Source organism: Chenopodium album, chromosome 5, assembly GCF_948465745.1.
Source record: "Chenopodium album chromosome 5, dcCheAlbu1.1, whole genome shotgun sequence".
Taxonomy (NCBI): Eukaryota; Viridiplantae; Streptophyta; class Magnoliopsida; order Caryophyllales; family Amaranthaceae; genus Chenopodium; species Chenopodium album.
The window spans coordinates 53,586,924-53,595,481 of NC_137838.1; the positions used below are offsets into that span (position 1 = coordinate 53,586,924).

The 8,558-nt window shown below is 40.0% G+C and overlaps 1 non-coding gene across 1 annotated transcript; it reads right to left on the reverse strand.

Annotated features, from left to right (window-relative positions):
* Positions 1-8,034: 8,034 nt before the first annotated feature.
* LOC145633396 (small nucleolar RNA R71) lies at positions 8,035-8,141 on the reverse strand. The gene has a single exon (XR_014112724.1). It is a non-coding gene; the product is annotated as a small nucleolar RNA R71 (small nucleolar RNA).
* Between the last annotated feature and the right edge of the window lie 417 nt (positions 8,142-8,558).

The window sequence follows — 8,558 nt, forward strand, 5'->3', positions numbered from 1 at the left end:
AAGTCAAGTGGTAGGCGGGGATTGAAACCATACACTACTTCAAATGGTGTTTTCTCGGTAGCTATGCGATGAGAGCGGTTGTAAGCAAATTCAACTTGAGGTAGCTTAAGATCCCCAATCTTTCATGTGTTTTCTAATGATAGCTCGAAGAACGGTGGACAGGGTATGATTAGTTATCTCGGTTTGGCCGTCGGTTGAGGGTGACTAGAGGTACTAAACAAGAGCTTGGTTTCCACTAAGTTCCACAAAATTTTCCAAAAGTAGCTCAAGAACTTAGGATCTCGGTCCGACATAATACTTTTTGGAATGCCCTGAAGCTTCACCACTTCTCTAAAGAACAAGGTAGCCCCATGAGAAGCGTCATCGGTCTTATGGCAAGGAATGAAGTGAGCCATCTTGCTAAAATGATCAACCACAACAAACACGGAATCATTTTGCCTTTGAGTGCTAAGGAGAGCAACCACAAAATCCATACTAAGATCATCCCAAGGGTGACTAGGGACCGGAAGAGGAGAGTAGAGTCCTTCACGGAATTGACTCTTAGCCTTGTGAAAAGCCCCACAACGAGCTATCACAACTTGCACATCACCAAACATCTTGTGCCAATAAAAATGTTCTCGAAGAATGTCATATGTTTTTGCAACCTCAAAGTGTCCGACTAGTCCTCCTTGATGAGCTTCTTTAATAAGCAACCGTCGATGAGAGAATTTCGGAACACAAAGCTTGTTTCCCTTGAAAAGGAAACCCTCTTGCACCATGAAAGAACCATCGACCCCTTCCTCACACTTCTTCATCAACCCACCAAAATCCTCATCATCGCTATACAACTCTTTAAGCAACTCAAACCCTTAAACTTCGCATCAAGAATAGTGATCATACAATGCCTCCTAGAAAGAGCATCAGCGACAACATTGCTCTTCCCTTCCTTGTACTTAGAAGATAAAGTTAATGATTGGAGGAATTCAACCCATTTGGCATGCCTTGCATTGAGTTTATGAGAACCATTGATATACTTGAGAGATTCATGATCGGAGTGTAGCACAAATGGTCTAGGCCTTAAGTAATGTGACCAATGATAAAGAGCCCTCACAATAGCATAGAAATCCTGGTCATAGGTACTATATCTCATTCGTTCTCCACCAAGATTCTCAATAAAATAAGCAACCGGTCTCCCTCCTTTCACAAGAACTGTTCCAACTCCAACCCCACTAGCATCACATTCAACTTCAAAGGGTTAATCAAAATTCGGAAGAGCTAAGATTGGAGCCTCACACAACTTCTTCTTTAGGGTCTCAAAAGCCCTTTGAGCCGATGGTGTCCACTCAAAAGTACCCTTCTTCATGCATTCGGTCACCTGGGCCAAAACAGTGTTAAAATTCTGCACAAACCTTCGATAGAAGGAAGCTAAACCATGGAAACTCCTAACTTGAGTGAGAGTAGTAGGAGTAGGCCAAGATTGAATGACCTCCACTTTACTAGGGTCCATTGAGATCCCTACATTTAAAATCACATAACCAAGAAAAACAATACTATCCACCATAAAAGTACACTTTTCCAACTTGGCAAAAAGCCGCCTACTTCTAAATGTTTCAAATACTTGCCTCAAATGTTTAACATGATCAAGTTCACATTTGCTATAAAACAAGTATGTCATCAAAATAAACAACAACAAATTTACCAATGAAGGGGCAAAGTACCTCGTTCATGAGCCTCATGAAAGTGCTAGGAGCATTAGAGAGCCCAAATTGCATAACTAGCCACTCATACAAGCCTTGCTTTGTCTTGAAAGCGGTCTTCCACTCATCTCCTTCACGCATGCGAATTTGATGATACCCCATCCTCAAGTCAATCTTCGAAAACACCTTGTAACCAAGTAACTCATCAAGCATATCATCAAGTCGGGGAATAGGGAAGCAATACTTGATGGTGATGTTATTGATGGCCCTACTATCTACACACATCCTCTATGTACCATCCTTTTTTGGAACTAAAAGAGTCGGAACCAAACAAGGGCTAAGGGATTCCCTCACAAATCCTCTTTTAATCAACTCACTAACTTATCTTTGAAGCTCTCTTTCTTTATTGGGGGTACACCTATAAGTCGGTCTATTAGGGAGTTGTGATCCGGGAATAAGATTGATTTGATGCTCAATTCCCCTAATAGGTGGCAAACCGGGTGGGAGATCATCGGGAAACATCATGGTACTCAACCAATACATCCTTTACCAGGGGGTGGGTTGAGTTCTCTCGCTCACTTTCTTGTGTTTCCCTAAGAAGACAAATAAAGACAAGGTGTCCTTGATTTATCTCCTTTCCTATCTCATTCTCCCCAATGAGAAGGTTCTCTTTGATGGTGTTTCCCGTAGCCAAAGGTTCTTTGTGTTTGATGGTGGGGGACAAGGGGTTGAGTACAATCTTCTTCTTATCCATTATGAATGAATAAGTGTTCTTTCTCCCATCATGCATTACATCTCTATCAAATTTTCATGCTCTACCAAGCAATACATGACAAGCATCCATAGGCAATACATCACAAAGCACCTCATCCTTATATAGCTTGTCAATTGAGAAAGAAAGAAGAGTTTGTTTCGTTACCATTACCTCATTGTGATTGTTAAGCCATTGAAGTTTGTAGGGATTAGGATGATTGTTAGTTTCAAGATTGACCTTGCTCACCAATGTTGTTGAAGCCACGTTAGTGAAAAAGCCACTATCAATGATAAGGTTGCAAACTCGATCCTTGATGGTGCAACGAGTTTGGAAGATGTTTTCCCTTTGCTCTTCCACCAAAAGGGTAGAAATGGAGTGAAGTACCCTTCTCACAACAAGGATTTAACCCTCATCGACTTCAACTAGAATCTCATCTTCTTCATCATATATAGGGTCTCCAAAATCCCGCTTCTCATCTTCGTACTCATCATCATCCATTTCACGAATCATCATAGCTCTAGTATTTGGACACTCATTAGTAAAATGTCCATAACCTCTACACTTGTAGCAAGTCTTCCGATTGCTCATCTTGTTGTGATCATCTTTGCTTGAAGAGTGCATGGGAGCCTTGCCTTTGTCATCCTTGGCAATGGGCTTGCGTGTCTCACCCTTTGGAGCAAAATAACTCTTGAAGGTAGGCTTAGTATACCCACTAGCACTACTCACCTTGTCATACTTCTAAAACTTCAAAGCCTTTTGTACCACTTAATCAAAACTTCCATGGGCATGCACATCAACGTTTTTCCCAAGCTTTCTTTTAAGACCACTAATATACCTAGCAATCTTATTATCCGGTGCTTCTTCAATTCCACTCATGATAAAAAGTTTCTTAACTCCCTAGTATACTTCTCTACCGACATAGTTCCTTGCTTAAGAGAGTTCAATTTAAAATTAGCATCTTGCAAATAATCTTTAGGCATAAAGGCCTTGTTCATATGTTTCTTCAATTTCTCCCAAGAAGTGATTTTTGATTTTCCATCTTTCCTCCTACGATTCTTTAAGTTCTCATACCACAAAGAAGCATGTTTTTTGAGTTTAAGGATGGCCAATTTGAAACGTTTTTAATCATTGTAAACCTTATATTCAAACACATTCTCCATACTTCTAATCTAATCAAGAAATTCATTAGGATCAAGATTACCTTCAAATTTCAAAAATTCCAACTTGATATCTCAGTCACGGTTGTCCTCATGGTGTCGTTGGCGGTGTTCCCTTCTCCGGTGAGGAGAGTGAGAGTCATCTTCTTCACTAGGGCTTCTCCTTCTTCTAGGACTTCTTCTATTCTCCAAAACCTCAAGAAGTCTATCAACTTCCTTTCTAGAGCATCCAATCTAGAGTGTTCATTATAACTTTCATCATCTTCATAATAGTATCTATCACCCATGTTTCAAGATAGAAAGCTTGTAATTTTGAGAGAAATTTCAAATTTTTATGGGAAAAGATGAGATCTTTTGAGAGGGGGAAAGAGAAATTCAAAAAGGTAGGATCTTTCTAGGCTAACTAGCTCTGATACCAAATAATATGAAATAACCAACAAAACCCAAGAAAAAGGGAAGAGAAATGAAGTAACAACAAGTTCAAACCAACAAAATAACACAAACATATCTCAAAATCACCAAGATAATGAAATAGGGGGGTCTTAATCAAAGCCAACACTAAGTAAATCTAGGATTAAGGTGTAACCACAAAGATTACAAGGTAGAAATCACAAAGAAAGCAAGATAATCACAAAGATTATGGTAGAGAGAGAAAGTCTCTTTGATTACAAAATCAAGAAAAGTTCAACATTTAATTAAAATGCAAAAACTTCTTAAAACAACTTAAATAGTTTGCAAAAGCTGACAGAAAAATGAGAAAAGGTTCGGTTGAACTCAGGGTAAGTTGGGTCGAACTTGTTGGTAGGTTCGGCCGAACCTAGGGATGGTTCGGTTAAATTGTCCTGCTACTGGTTCAGTCGAACCTTTGGAGTTCGACCACTACTGCAAAACTGACAAAATTGGGTTTGAAACTGCCAAAATGGTTCGGTCGGACTTCCTTGGTCCGGCTGAACCTCTTTAATTCTTCTTGTCTTCAAGTGTGATGATGGTTAGTATTAAAAGGTGACCTCCTAGGAGCTTGGCCCAACTTCGTGTCATGACACGTGGGACGTCTTCCACTTCTTCCACTAAGTTCCATGCACCAGTGTTAATAAGTCATGTTTTGAAAAATTTGAATCCAAAAAATTAGCGCTAAGTATACTCTTAGCTTATTTTTTCCATGTTTGAACTTTACGATTGTTTTTATGTTTTTGTTACCATTATTCGCCTAAAAGTAGTTGATTCTTTGAGATTTAGGAATATAATCTCTTGAATGCTTTAGTTGAAACTGGTATAGGATGGATTTTGTGGGAGTTAAAAGCCCCCATTTACTAAGTTTAACTGCAAGTATCGTAGCCCCCAAGTATGGGTAGCACAATTTTTGTGTTTTGCCCTTTTGCCAGCCTTTATGCTGCCAAATGGGTCTAGAACACGTATATTAGCTTATTTTAGTTTAAGAAATAAACTAATATGGAACTTTATCCATTTATAGTATGAATTCCCCTCCGTTCGTTGATGCTGAGGAGGATCTAGGAGGTCCCGTACCTAACGAGGTAGTTCGCCCTCGAAAGAGGGTGACACGCCCTCGTGAGGAGGTTCGGGAGCGGCGCGTCGGAGTTAATCGACGTCTCCAAGAGGATGTGGTGTGGGAGGCACCTCCTAGCTGGGACCCTCGAGTCCTTAAGTGGGACCCATACCATCACGTTTTGATCAAGAGTTGGCGTGGCATAGTGAGTTCTTTTGCGTCTCCGTTTTTTTTGTTTCTCTCTCTTTTTCTTAAAACAAACGTAATTGTTTTCATATGTTTTTTAGAGTGAGCCTAGCATGCGTTTGTATAGATCAAGAGAGTTGAGAGGTCATTTTGAGAGTTAACCCGACATGGTGAAGGGTGTAAGTGAAGCTTTCGAAGATCACCCCCAGTTGGCGGCTCTTCGAGATTTATCCCGTTAGCCTGCATCGTCAGCTTTCCTTTGTGGGTTGCTGGAGTTTTGGTGGGATTCCACTAACACTTTCCACTTCCCATGGGGAGAGATGACGGTTATCCCTTTCAATTTATCCATGATCACGGGTTTTCCTTTTGGAGGTGAACCTATGGCTATAGAGATCGTGAAAGGGTTGGACGAGAGACTAAGTAACCTTGTGGGTGACCGTCTTGCGGCGGCCCTTCATATGTACGGACAGTCTTGTCTGTACTCGGTTCTTGTCAACGAGTTGTTAGCCGACGAGGTTGATCGACAGTGTACACCTGAGCAGCTGGCTCAGATATACATTGCTCACGTTCTTTCCGTCACTATCTTGAGTGATCGGGGAGAGCGTTTCACTATCGAGTTACTCATTTGAATTGCCTCAGTGATTTGGGTCAAGTAGTGATGTGTCCAGTTTATATAGTATTTTACCCCCGTCCCTTGGTCACAATTAGTAGTGTTTTTGGCTCTTTAGAGCCACTTTTATTACTAATTGGTGTTTTCTAGTGTTTTCGTAGATTTGGTTGACTTTTGCAGGGAATTACACTTTTGGAGTATTTTCCCGAGATATTTTGGAGCAATCACGAGCACTAGAGAAGCACGACCAGATTTTATAGCCCAGAGCCGGTTAGAGCCATCGAACCGGTGATTACGGGCTCGGTAAAGGTGATACTGGGGCATTTGGAACAAGTATTCAAGACCAGAAGAGGAAGCCCAGATTGGCCCGAAGAATTAGAGCCCAATCGTAGTCCAAATAGTGGCCCAAGAGAGCCGCCCGGCCAAAGAGGCTGGCGCCCGGAGGCGCGCCCGGCCGGGCGGGGAAAGCTAAGGTCGGCGCCCGATGACGCGCCCGGCCGGGCGCGAGATTAGTACTGAAGAGCAAAAAGGCGCGCCCGATCGGGCGGTGCCTCGCCCGATCGAGCGCGTGTAATTGTTAGGAGACGATTATCGTCGCTTTAGTTTGTTTTAGTTTAGGATTTGTACGGAGTATAAATACTCCTCCGTAATACGATTTTAGGATCTCGCTCTCTCTTTCTCTCTCTCTCTCTCTCTCTCTCTCTCTCTCTCTCTTAATTGTTTTCTTAGATTTCTTTCTCTAAAACCTTTGTTCTTAATCTACTCTTAATTCCAGATTTATTTTGGTAACGATTTCTCTTCTCTTAATCTTAGTTGTTTATTTTATTCCTTTAATCATGTCTTGCTTTATTGCTTTGATTAGTTTAGTTTCTATTATGTCTGAGTAGTTTAATTCTAGGGTTTGTGGGGATCCATAATTAATATGAAGGCATAATTTGTTATTATTGATTATTGGTATTGCATGATAATTTCTTATTGAATTGTTTTAATTCTTTGCAATTAGATTATGAATCGAGCAGATGTAATTTGATTGTGAATGTTTAGCAATATTGAATTGATGAATCGAGCAGATGTTAATTTAATATTAAAGGCTATTTTTAATAGGAACTTAGATCTAGTAATTTGCGAGAGCCTGTTAGATCTATGTTGATTAATAAATTGCGAGAGCTTGTTAATCATGTTATTTGTGCAATGTTAATTATTAATTATTATGTTTTATCCTGGAATATTAATTATTGGTGAACCTGTGACCCTAGGCCTTCTTATTATTGTTTTTCTCCCTAAACTTATTCTTCGTAGTATAATTCCTTTAACAACAACAAATTGGTTACTTTATTAATTTAGATTATAATTGATTAATTAGGAATAGAAAGACCAGTTTCCCTGTGGATTCGACCCTACTTCCCTATCTACTTTAGTTAGAGGACTTAGGTAATATTTTTGATTAGGTGATACGACTTTACCTTGTCAAAATTTGGCGCCGTTGCCGGGGAAACGGTTTTATTTTTATTTTTGATTATTTCTTTTTGTCTCAGAGAACATTAGTTCTTTGAGACAAATCTCACATTTGCATCTAGTTTTTTCCGTTTATGCCCAGGTGTTCCAGATCAGGGTACATCCCATTTGATCCTGAGATCGAACGTTCCTTTCATAGACAGAAAAATCTCTACAAGCAAATCCTGGCGGATTCTGGTGATAATAATAATCACCGCGATCCTCCAACTGTTTCTAGCGATTCATAGGTATCATCAGACGCAGAATTAGAGATGGCGGTTCCAAAGAAGCTTAGTGATTATTCACAACCAAAGCTCACAGATTTTCCACATCTCACTCCCACTCCGGCTCTTGATGGGGTTCAATTCGAAATTAAACCTCAATTTATAACGATGATAGAGAGGAAGTAATTTAGTGGAGCCAAGGGTGAAGACCCAAATCTTCACATTGCCGACTATTGTCAATATTGCAATACCATCAGGCAAGCCAGGGTCACTCAAGACCAAATCAGGGAGATTCTCTTTCCCTTCTCTTTAACTGGAAAAGCTAAATTGTGGTTTAATGGCTTAAATAGAACTGCACTTGGTATAACTGACTAGGAAACTCTGGTTTTGAATTTTTATAATAAGTATTATCCTGCAGAGAGAACAGCAGTACTACGAAGTGCGATTAAGAACTTTGCCCAAGAAGCCGATGAATCTTTATATGAGGCTTGGGAGAGGTTCAAGGACCTACAAAGAGAATGCCCCCACCATAATTTAGCACAATGGCAGTTAATCCAAGCCTTTTATAATGGCATTGGAAATTCTTCTAGAATAATTTTAGAATCTGCAGCTAGTGGGAGATTTATGAATCTTAATGTTGATGATGCAGGTCAGGTTATTGAAGATATGGCGATACACAATTCCCAATATGGGAATCCTAGAGGATTTGCTAACAAGGGGAAACATAGTGTTGACTCTGTATCCTTTTTGCAAGCTCAACTAACCTCTATATGCTAAAAATTAGATAATCTTAGCAATGCCAATGTAGCTAATGTTTCTGCAATTAATAATAATTCTAATGAGGCTTTTTGTGAAAATTGTGGTATTTTAGGTCATTGGGAACAAGATTGCAGGAGTTCCGTTGAGCAAGTTAATGCCTTTCAAGCTTATAGGCAGAATAACCCATACTCCAA